This window comes from Amyelois transitella, chromosome 17 (assembly GCF_032362555.1).
Source record: "Amyelois transitella isolate CPQ chromosome 17, ilAmyTran1.1, whole genome shotgun sequence".
In the NCBI taxonomy this organism is placed as follows: domain Eukaryota; kingdom Metazoa; phylum Arthropoda; class Insecta; order Lepidoptera; family Pyralidae; genus Amyelois; species Amyelois transitella.
The window spans coordinates 5,785,742-5,798,569 of record NC_083520.1 but is presented as its reverse complement, the minus strand read 5'-3'; positions in this window follow the sequence as shown (position 1 = coordinate 5,798,569).

Genomic DNA, 12,828 nt, shown 5'->3' with positions numbered 1-12,828 from the left:
TTTATCTAGAGAAGTGTGTTGTTAACGTTTGTTTTCTTGTTGTCACTATTCATTCATGCATTCTAAATTGCAACATACAACATTTTTAGCTCTTAACTAACTTTGTGTTATAAAAGCTTCAAAAAGCATAGAGATTTTTAAATCTTCACTGATTCTATTGCAGTAAGTATTTTAACGTCCAAATGGCGCAGCAAGGCGTGACAAAGAATTTAAATATGAAAGCGGGCGCCACGATAACATCGGTAATTCACGCTTGGCGCTCAGTGCGGGCAATCAGGAGGAAGACCTTGAGCCCAGCAATGCAGCACGACATGAGGGGATCTCTATTATAAACTACACAAAAGGACATATACCTTGTACATTTGTATGAAAAGATGAGTTCATGATGTGTGATTGACGCAGTTTTTCCCACTGCGTGTTCTTTCCACGTTTCTCACCAGGTAAATTCTAAAGATCAGGTAATTTTGACCTATGATGATTTGGACTCTATCCAGTGACTATAGGGATCAGAGCCATAGAGTCTACATTAGATTCAGTATTTTTCAAGTTTATTTCAACTGAACCCATTCATATTTCTTAGGGTACTACAACATATTCGTATCTCGTAGAAAATAAAATAAACACTGAAACAACATTTTTCTTTTAAAGATAGTACTTAATTACATTTCTGTCATTTATTTTATCTGTTGTCTATGTAATAAATATACTGCAAATTTTAATAAACAAACTTACGATACAACCCGTAGACCTGTGTCCAGTGTCATAATAAATTGTTAATTTAAGTGGCTTCAAACCAGCTCTGCTCATAAACACTAAGATGTACAGTCGTCTCTCTGTTCCTTTAAACCAAACCATGAGCAGATCAATTTTGTCTATAGGCGATTGTACACATGCATCACGCATTCAATAAATAGTATATGTAACTTTCATATCGATCCTACGTGAATCTCAAATGTTTGGTGGAATAAAAACTTTCGCTAGTTGTAGTTGGCATTTAGCGGTAGGTAGTGGGCGATATTCTCATTAGGCTGGGACATTAAATACTAACGGTTAGCAATAATTTGGGCCACAAGTTTAGTATCGGTAATAAATTTTCTTACTAATAATAAAGATAACTGTTTGAATTAAACTATTTCTATAGTTGGAGAAGTTGATATTTGTTTCTATCATGCCTAATTTTAATTATTAAAAGAAGTTAGACAAAATCCTCCTTTATAGAAAAAAATCATTAAATAGATTCCATATTAAACGCACTCAAACACACACACACACATACTGCGTGTTACATACATATGGTCACGTCTATATTCCTTGTGGGGTAGACAGATCCAACAGTCTTGAAAAAACTGATATGCCACGTTCTCAGCTATTTGGTTTAATGATAGAATTGAGTACAACACAAATAGTGACAGGTTGCTAGCCCATCGCCTAAAAAAATAATCCCAAGTTTGAAAGCATATCCCTTAGTCGCCTTTTACGACATCCATGGGAAAGAGATGGAGTGGTCCTATTCTTTTTGTACTGGTCCCGGGAACCACACTGCAATGCACATACCGCGTCCTTATTCCATTAAGGATAGAGAGTTCTAATAGTCACAATACTCAAAGGCCACGTTTAATTGGACGGCTTATTGTTATAACTAAAATAAGAAACAGTGATAAGTAATTTTCTAGCCAATAACCTAAAAGTTAAATCCTAAGATTATAAGACAAATTAAATGCTTCCTTCTTAGACTGATCCAGCGCCTGCGCAGTGTGGCTGTATGACTAATGCCTACATGCAAACAATAAATGATTGTAATCGATAAGTGGACAACGTAAGAAAACAATCGTAATTTCCTGGGATGAAACGTGTTAAAGTCCTTTTTTATCGTTAACGTCATTATTATATTTTTATAAATTTTGGTCAAATAATCTTACTTAAACATCCTCCCTCGCAAAGAAGACTGAATCTTTTCCTGTGGCTGTCGTCGGATGTGAATAATACTCATATCATGATTTGAAGGGACACGGGTACCTAAGGAAATTGATCGATTTAAGATTCGAGTTGCGATCAAAAAAGAAAAACGTTTATAGTTTTAAGGGTTAAAAATCATCGTTACAAAGACAGTAAAAAAAATATAAGTGCATTTAGCCACATTTCAATTTTCTCTTTTGTACTTGCTTGCAATTCAAAGTTACACTTATCTAGTCCAACATAGTAAAGATATAATTTTGGGAAATTAAAAGCAATTTCACACTGCGTCGGTCTGAATCAACGTTAATAGGTACATAACACAGGTGAATCCGAACGAACATTGGCTAGTAACGGTGCTTAAAGTGTGCCGTTAACTAATTACAGGAGTTCATAACACTATATTCAGTTTACTAGTATGCAACCGTCAACCTACATAGACATAGGTACATTGCAATTACGTACCTTATTTTGGCAATTTGGGACCAATGACAGAGAAAAAAAAATGGTTTTTGCGGCATTTAGAAAGAAACAATATCAATCGTTGTCAGCATCAGTTGCATTTAAGGGGATCATATTCCTCCATCAGATAAAACATAAGTGACACAAATAAATAAAATACCATGTGATATAATCATGATAAAAAAATGCATTGATAGCTAAGGTGGCTAGCTATGATATATCGTGTGGCTGTCAAGATTATGTAAACCGAAGGAAAGATTTAAATGAAAGTATATTCAAGATCAATTTATTCCTGCCATGTAATTAACCCTTTTTATTATATAAGTACATCACTTTATGGCACTATAGGTCTTTAAATTGTACTCATAGTTTATGTAAATTTCTATTTGTAAACGACTGTTTGTTGCCTAAATAAAGATAAATAAATAAAAAATCAAGCCGGATAGCCACACACATCAAATCATAAAATACCGTTCAGTACATACAGTAAGTGCAAATTGAATAGGGTTAATGGCCAAGACAGACTTAATTTTAATGATATAAATGCAAAGATTACTAAAAAATAAAGAGACCAAAAAGCAAGAAACAAATTTATTCTATTTATTTCGTATTCACACTTTTTAACTGTAGGATAGTTATTTATTTTCCAATTTAGCATTTCAGTTTCAATTTCTCATTTTATTTTGCGATGACTCTAAGATTTGACCAGCAGACACCATGTTTCCATTAATGGGGGGTTTGTTTACGGTGTTCGCGCATATAATTTTGATCGCCAGTTGTAACTGATTTCCGCTAACGTGCGTCACACACATCATTAATTACACAACACGTACTCGCATAAGTACTAGATAAGTAATGTGACTTTTTAAGGAAGATTTTAATCTGCAAACAGTTTTGTTTATTGGCGCTAGGACCTTTTATCTTTAACACTGGAAAAAACTCACTGCTCACATGCACTATACACAGGACAAGTAGGGCTCACCATCATGACACTATGGGGGCTCCAATGAGATATATATTTATATATATGGTGAGTCCTACTCATAAAAGCCTCCGGACACGTACCCCTTAATTACAGAATGCCTCTAGCGATAGTAACTGAAATTTCGGTATCCTATCTCTTAAATTATAAGACAACATATGAATTTCGACACTTTTCTATTGTTTATAGATATATAGATGATTCAGCGAATACATCCGGTGAAATTCAAACTAACCATTCATCACAAAGAAATGCGAAATACGGCGAGATTATTGTTCAAATTTAGCAACATACTTATAGGTATGTAATATTCTTATTTCACACGTAACTAAAGGATTTGTATGATGATGACTCTGATAATTCTCTAACCATAGCAGCTTTTTAAATGTCGCAAATAAAATCCACCATTTAAAATAATATAATCCTCCTTTTTTCTACCTGCCGGTCTTATTTGGAATTAAAACCATAAAATTAGAGCCCCCTAAAGATGATATAATGTCTTTTACTTATATATTTTTGGTGCGTTGGATAAATATACACTTGAAATCGACATAAAATGTAACACCTGTCTTACTCATCGACAAAAAGCTTGACTTTAAATACAGAAACTCGTTTGGTCCGAACCTCGGCCTACAATTTCGTTCGAGGTCATGTCCACTCAGGTCAATTAACAAAGGTGATTCTAACTTTAGTATTTTGTGTAAGTAGTTGTCAGCCATAAGGTTCCCGGGAATATAAAAGAGGGCCACTCCATCTCTTAGCTATGTTACGTCGTAAGTGGCAACTAAGGAAAAGGCGCATTCGTCTAGTGAAGTTTTGCCATGATGATATATGGAATAGGTTCCCCTGCAAAGGTTGCGGAAGTCTGACCAGAGTCGCTTCGTGAAAATAACTGACTTACCCAATACCGTTTAGGGGTGTAACCAGGATTGACGCCAGGAGAAAGAAAAAGTTGTTGTAAATTGAGGTTTTCGGTGGTAAATACATGCAAAGACAACAGAGCAACTAAAATAATAACTAAGGCTAAATAAAAAATTTATCATGAAGTTAGTTTTGCTGTAATTTACTCGAGAATGGCTGGACCGATTTGGCTAATTTTGGCCTTAAGACTTGTGGAAGTATGGTTTATGGCAACACGATTAAAGTTAAATATAAAATTTTGCCAGCTGTTTCAGAAATACTTACCTACTTCAAAGCATTTAGTAAAACGAGAAGTTTAAGATCGAAATCCAAGTAAATACCAGTTGAACTGCTTCCGCATTGCAATGGCCGCGCTGTTTTGTAACTAAAGACACCTGCGCCTGCGCATATAGTGAAAATAGGTTAGAGAACGGACTCGTCCTTCAAGATATGTATTCTTATACTCCTTAAATGAATAAGTCAGAACAAAGATAGAATCGTAGCTTTGTCATAATGCAAGTATATTTGGATTGTTTACATAGGTGACAAACGTAATTTTAACACCATATTTTTAATACCTACCTTAATGGTGATATCACTTTATTATGACCGATCAACACACAATCAAAACTACTTAAAAGATTTCTGAAATTTGATATACCTAAGTATAGTGACATATCTGCTTAAGAAAAGATGAATTCATCCGGATTTCTATGCGAAGCCCAGGGCAATAACTAGTTACTCATGATCAGAAAACGAAATTTGCTCTTTGTCAGAGATCCTCTTTGTTTCATTTGGAACTGAAACAATAGCTTATTTATTTGTTTACGCGCCGCTGCACCACGAACGGATACACAATATGTGTGGGAGTGGCCCATTACAAGTCGCATACTAACAAAATTGGTATCATATGACACACATTTAGGTATACTCAGGTTATTCTCGAGGACGATTAAATGATTCATATTATCGACAATGTTTCAGTATTCTAAGACAACAGACTTTTTTACATCTTATTTATTTGCATTTCAAGCCTTATTCAACTCGATAAAAAAGTATTTAGCGTTAATTCTCTTGAGCGTACCTAATCGATATAGATCGGTGAACCGGAATCGACCTTTCCCTGTTTTTCTACTTATGCGTACAATCTGGAAATAAGAAATGTTTATAGAAATCCTACGAACTTGATAATTTAAAATACTGACAAAAGGTGTTTCGTGATATATAATTTGACACGTTTTCTGGTTTTGAGTGCTTTATTTGAGTCAATATTGGAAAATCACATTGTGCTGATAGTTTTGATAAAACAGCTATATAACAAGTATATATCCTAGCCAGGTGGTCGTTCTTAATATAATAATACTTGCTTTGTTATTGTTATATCAGCCGGCTCGACTTGACAATCTATGCATGAGTGGATCGATCGTTTTCCCTCGCCCCGATACACATGACTTCCTTTGGCATGCGTCGCCATATCTTATCTCAACTCGTTTACGATAAAAAAAATTCTGTTGAAAATTTGTAAAACACGTAAGCTATTGAAATAAAAAAAAAACAAAAACGTTATTACTCGAGTCACTTTTGACGCAAGATTTAGGTAAGCCTATTAACTTCATTTCAACAAAATGAATGTAGAATACCTAGAAAAAAAAATCTGAGTTATTTTTGACTAGACCAGAACTTATAATATATATATAACCCATTATCTATATCTATACATATAATAAAATAGTAAAAATATTTTGTCTGTAAATTTAGTATTTTTGACTGAAATGGATAGAGGGACACTTAGAATGAATAATAGAAAGCAAAAATATTTTTTTTTAATTTCTTGACTGTCTGTCTGTCTGTCTGTATGTATGATCACGATTATCTCCGAAAGTACTGAACCGATTTACTTCAAACTTTCGCCAATTGCTTTGTATTAACTCAGAAGAACATTTAAAGTTTGTTTCATCAAAATCGGTTCACTAAAAAAAAGTTATCGACATTTGAATGAACTCAAGGCATGAGTTTGCCTGCAAATAACTTACGAAATTTAAAAGCCAAAGTCATTTATCATTATACGACAGCATTATAAATATAAGTGAAAGGCGACTAAGGGATAGTTTTACAAACTTGGGATTCTTTTTTAGGCGATGGGCGAGCAACCTATCACTATTTGAATCTCAATTCTATCATTAAGCCAAATAGCATTTAATCTTTTCAAGACTGTTGGCTTTGTCTTCTCCGCAAGGGATATAGACGTAACCATATGTATGTAGTCTACTTTAATTTCGACACCACCGCAACGGCTTCGATGGTCCAGTGGTTAGCGCGTGAGACTGTGAAGTTGGCGGTCCGAGTTCGAGTCCCAACAAAAACAAGATATATATTAATTTTTATTAAAAATATTTTTTTTGTGTTGTTTGAGTATTTTATTTAAAAAAACTGAAAATCAAAATACTACATATAATAAAACGGTAAAAATATTTTGTCTGTACATTTAATATTTTGACTGAAACGGATAGAGATTTTTTTTTTACATTTTTTGTCTGTCTGTCTGTATCGGACTGTATGATTAAGATTCAACTCGAACTTTAGGCGGTCGAAGTCGCGGGCAACAGCTAGTAATATTATAAGGAGAAATTATATATATTTTTGTTTGTACTGAATAAACTCAAAAACTGCTAGACCGATTTTGACAAACCCTTATCCTGGAAGCGGTTTTTATCTAAAACTGGTTTTCCTGTATTTCCTGTATGTTTGAAACAGAATAAATGCCTCCTATATTACAAGAATCTGGTACTAAAATGTTCGAGAATTAGATCAATTAGTAGGTGGGTTGAATATAACGATCTGTTGTACGCAACAATGATTAGAACATAGTAAAATGCCTCTTTCGTCTGGTTTTGGTGTACATGCGCTAACCAAACTAATTCAATAGCATGCATGCGCTTTTCATCATCGCTATTGCCTCCTTTTTAGTTGAATGTCATGGGTTCATTTTCCACAAATTCTTTGCCGGATATATTTACCTATTACTTACTTATATTTTATTTTTTGCTCGCAAAGTAATTTGTAATTTTACTGACATGAAAGGTATCGTAGTGAATAACAATTACGAAATTCACTCAAAATTAACTGGCCAATGTTGTCTCAATGTCAGCATTAACAATTGTGTTATGTAGTTCAGGGCCCTCTGTTTATTATAGTCTTTAGTCTGTGGAGTTCGCAATCTAGAGGAAACAGTAAGACGGTTCATTTCACTTGAACCGTGACCCCATCTCGCACGGCCAACGTGTGTTTTGGCTGAGTTTTCTCCGATTAGCTCTCTTATTAGAGAGATGTTAACTATCTAATGATATATTTTTTCAATTTATGATCGACCTTGCAAATATTTGTACCAAAGTAAGTCTCCATTCTCTTGACTTTAGTCCCGGTTGCATCCTCACCTCTCTGGAGGGAGAGAACCCCGGGGTATATGGGTTTGACCATAGATCCTGGATTGAGTGAGTCAGACATGAAGCGATTCCCATCTGACCTCTGCAACCTTTGCAGGTAAACCTAACCCGTATTAGATCGATCATGGTTACACATCCAGTTGCCTAAATGTGCAGGTTTCCTCACGATGTTTTCCCTTAGTGTAAGACTCGATTACTATTCAAACTAATGTACTCGTACATAAATTCTAAAATAGTCATTGGAACGTGGGCGAGGTGGGATTCGAACCCGTGCATTTCTGCGCAGCACGCATTTTTACCGATTCGACCACCGACGCTCTTGAACTGGGTCCCAGTTAAGTAAGTATTGTATCCATTTAGTGTTTTCTGAAGAAATTATCAATTTCATAGTGAAAGTCGTATAAAAATCAACCGATATCTTACACGAGGAGTAGTTTAGGAAAAAATAGCGTGCAATCATAGAAATCTGAATAATCAGATTTCCGTGCGTGTAATTGCATTAACTGTCCATAAACGCAATCATATGTTACTCGTAAGCATCTTGTCGACCAATGTTCTGTGCTTGCCTCTGAGACACAAGGTGCCGGGTTCTAATCAAGAACATTTTCTTATAAACTAACATTTTCTTATAAACCTGCGTTTTGGATATTTATCTGTATTATGTAACTCTCTCTAAACTATCTAAGGAACAGACAGAGGCGAAAGACATTCAATGTTAGACAATTTCTTCCCGGAGATTAACTTATTCTAATTAAGGGGGTACCCCCTTCGAATTAAGCCTATCTAGTTAAATAAAAAATATACTCGCTCTCGGAATTACTTTGGAGAGTGGTTTTTCCTATAAGTAAGTATATATTCTTTGTCCTATATCCACATCTGTCATTGGTAATTAATACCGTAAGGATCCAATTGTACCTCGACTGCCACTGGTCGAGCGGTGAACCGCAATATAGCTGGACATAGGTTTGCTTCTCAGCTCGTGTTACGTTATGATGTAACGTAACACATGTTTGTATATCTAGCGGACCCCTGTATCAGATTCTAGTAAAGATTGCGTATGCGTATGACTTGGTAATTGTACCGTTTAAAACCTGTAGAAACGTTGCTAGATTTGCTAGCTTTCATTCCTTTCTGCATAAAGCAGGATACGAGAAAGGATGTTACTTTTTCTTTTTAAACAAGACCATGAGGCTCTTCATATATGAAGACTCCTGTGATATCGAAAATATTCTGATAAAAATGAAAATGACTTCATGTTATCAAGTGACAGTCGTGCAAAGTAACAATTAATTAGATTACATGATGAAACGATGACTAGATGACTTATAGAGGCGATGAGTTAGCTACCTGTCACTAATTTAATCTTAATTCCATCATCAAACCGTACAGCTTCAGGTGGCCTTGCAGTATTTTCAAGACTGTTGTCTCTGTCTATCCCGTATGGAATACAGACGTGATTATTTGTGTAATTGGATTAATATATCACAGTCACTAAACCGCGGTAGCCAACTAAGCCTACAAGGACAATCGATTGATAAAAATATAATTAGTTCAGGTTGCTATCTTATAGGTATTATGTAAAGTTAAGATTTTTTATTTATTTAGATAGCAAACAATAACATAATATTACATATTACTATGCAATCGTTAAAGTACTGATTCAAGGTAAGATAATTATGTCCACAAACCATTTACTGGTATTATATTAATGAATTATGAGTAAAATTTTAGGTTTTAGAAGAGGTCTCGGATCATCAAGATCCTTCGGGAAAAAGTCAAGAAATATGAACTAGAAAATTTTGTGCAAACTTAATATTTAAAAAAGGGATACTTTTTGATTGACTGGCATATCAATGCACATCCCAAACCAAATGGGTCTTGAAATTTTTAAATATAAAGTTATAAATGGGACTTGGTACAATAATATGATTTTATGATATTCCCATGAAGAGACATAGCAGTGTAGGGACGGGCCGATAAGTAACATGATACTCGTATTTTAGCATACATTTTGTACGAAGCTTATCACTGTCACTGACGAATAGTTTCGTACAAAATGTATGCTACAATAAAATAATATAATACTAGCTTTCCGCCCGCGGCTTCGCCCACGTGTAATTCGAAAAAGATAAAGCTCTAAATAAACAGGCTCCATCATTTTCTATATCTACCACAGCATGAGGAATATAATTCCCATTAACAAACAAAATTTCTTGAACCATTTTAATTAGAAATTTTTTAACTAAAACTATATCTATGGAAATTAACTAAGACTAATAAAGTAACAAAGAAATGAATAAAATATGAAGAATATATTAAAAAATCAACTCACACTATAAAACTTATCCAACATTAACTAAATATACTATCAAAAATATCAAATCTAATCAACAAATCAAAAATTAACTGAAATAGAGAGTAAAATAAGTTAAATAAGTCAAGTTAAAAGTTAATGAATCAAACGAATAATAATTTCATCAAATCAAAATATTTGTAGTGTGTAATATGTATGTAGTTTCGCGTATGTCCGCTAGGGGCGCTGCTAAAATTACACGATAAATTAAAATATTTTACGCTACCTAGCTAAATGACGGTAACGAAACCATAGCGCGATCTATCTCGATGCCAACGCCATCTATCGAGCATCGAGACAACTCGTGATAGTTAATAGAAAATAAAATTCGGGTGTTTTATTTATGCATACCGATTACGCCGAGATTTATGGACCGATTTACGTGATTCTTTTTTGTTCGGTAGAGTATACTTTCAAGTTGGTCCCGTTGTTACCTAGTCAGGATCTGATGATGGTATTCCAGGGAAATCAAGGGCAAACCTCAAATTTACAGGCAATTACGTTTTTGACAATTTCATAGATCTGTTTAAGTATTTGCGTCTGATAGTCATCATCCCATGTGAATGAGCTGATGATGGAAGGTACAACTCCTCAACGGTTAGGAGTTGAAAGAAAATTATTACGAAGTTATGCGTACATGTGAGGCTATTAGGTTGACCTGATAATAAAAAGTAAATCTCATTAACGTTAAGAATTTAGGTGAAAATGGATGCGGACAAATTTCGTCTCTTCACTTGTTTCCTTTTAGCTGTTTGTATGGGTAGTGTTAACACAAAATAGGGATTTAAAGGCGTGATGTTATTAATGTTATGCATGTATGTACATAATTATGTATGTTATTATGTATGTTAAAGAGACGACTGAAAGTTGTCATACAAAGTCTTTTTTTTTAAGGATGGGAAATCATCAAATGACCTCTCCCGCTCTGGGTGGAACGGAAGGGAGTGTCAGACTTTTACTGACTAAATCCCACCTCGTTCCTTCAGTTGCCCTTTGCGTTCCGGGGCCACGGTATCTCGTTAGAACTTTCCCGCAGCCCCGGCTCAGTTTATCCCGTTTCCCCCCCTTGGGTGTTGACATTTCAAAAATCCCTTCTTAGTGCTCACTTATGTTATTAAAGGAACCTCTGTTCAAAATCTCAGACTCCTATACCGAGCGGTTTCGGCTGTGCGTTAATAAATCAGTCACCCAATCGCACCCCCTAAATCACGATTGGAGGGTAGTTTGAAAAAACTTATAATGTCAAACATATTTACTTGCCTATGTACGTGTTCATGCCAAGTTTCAAGTTTATAAACCCAAGGAATAAGATTTTTCATAGAAACGTTTTTACCCCTTTTCCCCCCCTTGGGGGTTGAATTTCCAAAAATCCTTTCTTAGTGCTCCCCTACATATCCCAAGGAACCTACATTCCAAATTTCAGCTGTCTACGACCAGTAGTTTCGACTGTGCGTTGTCTGTCAGTCAGTCACTCAGTAACGGAAGAGTTTTATATATATAGAAGATAGTATCGTTGATTTAGTATCTCGTAACACAGGTCTCGAACTATATCGAGGCTTACTAATTCTGTGTTATTTTGTCCTGTATATATTACAATATAATTTTTCTCTGACACTGGCGCATACGTTACAACTTCTCGTAAATACATTTATTTTTACTTATTACCTTTTAAATGATATAGTAGTAGTTGATTGGGTATTAAAATGCTAGTCACAGCCAGAACATGTAGATACTATATCACTTCCAGGAAGTTGTCTTTTTTTAAAACAATACAAGTAATAACATTAAATTGGCTCCATCAGCCAATGACCCGCGACCCGCAGCATATTGCCAACTATTACTGGTGAAAGAGCACTGAAATGAACACAAATGCGAATTAGATTGGTTTAACTAGACAAAAAAATTACTATTTTTAAAATATTTTGATGATAATATTAGCCAATAAACCCACATGTCAGCAGTGGTTGCGTTCTCAAAATGGCCTCGAGGGGCCCATTTTTGGTTGGTTTTTGATCTCAGAACTGTCTCAAATGTTAAGCGCTACAAAGCTGCAAATGGCGCAAGAAGATAAACTGAATATTGAGAAATGCCAAAAAGCAATAGATCTATCATCGAAAGCGCTAAGTTGGTAACACTGCAAAAGGATTAAAATATAAGGTGTCGTGCTTTCCTTCCGCTGTTGCGGCGGATGTCATGACCACGTGACCTCACATGATTGATTATTCCGTACACCGCACCGCATCAATTAAAGTTATACTACACTAATTGACGTCAGCGACTCCGTTCTCGTAGTATTCAGAAATAATTTAAATATTTATGTCAATGATAAGAGAAGAAATGAATCGCACACGCTGAGTCGATCTAGCAATCAATAAAGGAGAGAAAGAGAGGAAAATACTTTTATAAATTAGGTAGCTATAATAATGACAGTATCATTATTGTAAACTAATTAGGTACTAACTACTACACTAATGCTGTGAGTATATAATAAAAATTAATAATAAATAAATATCACTTCAGATTTTGAGATACTGGAGTTCATAAGGATCATGAATATGCATATCTGCTGAGCTGATGAATTGAAAAACGACGAAAGACGCCTTATAGAAATAAACAATAGATCACTATCGATTCTTAAAATGAATTGCTAGTTTCTACATTTAGAAAGTATTTAGTTAAGAGAACTATCATGACTTCTGTATTAAAGCAACCTTTGCATTTATGCTTTTAATTTG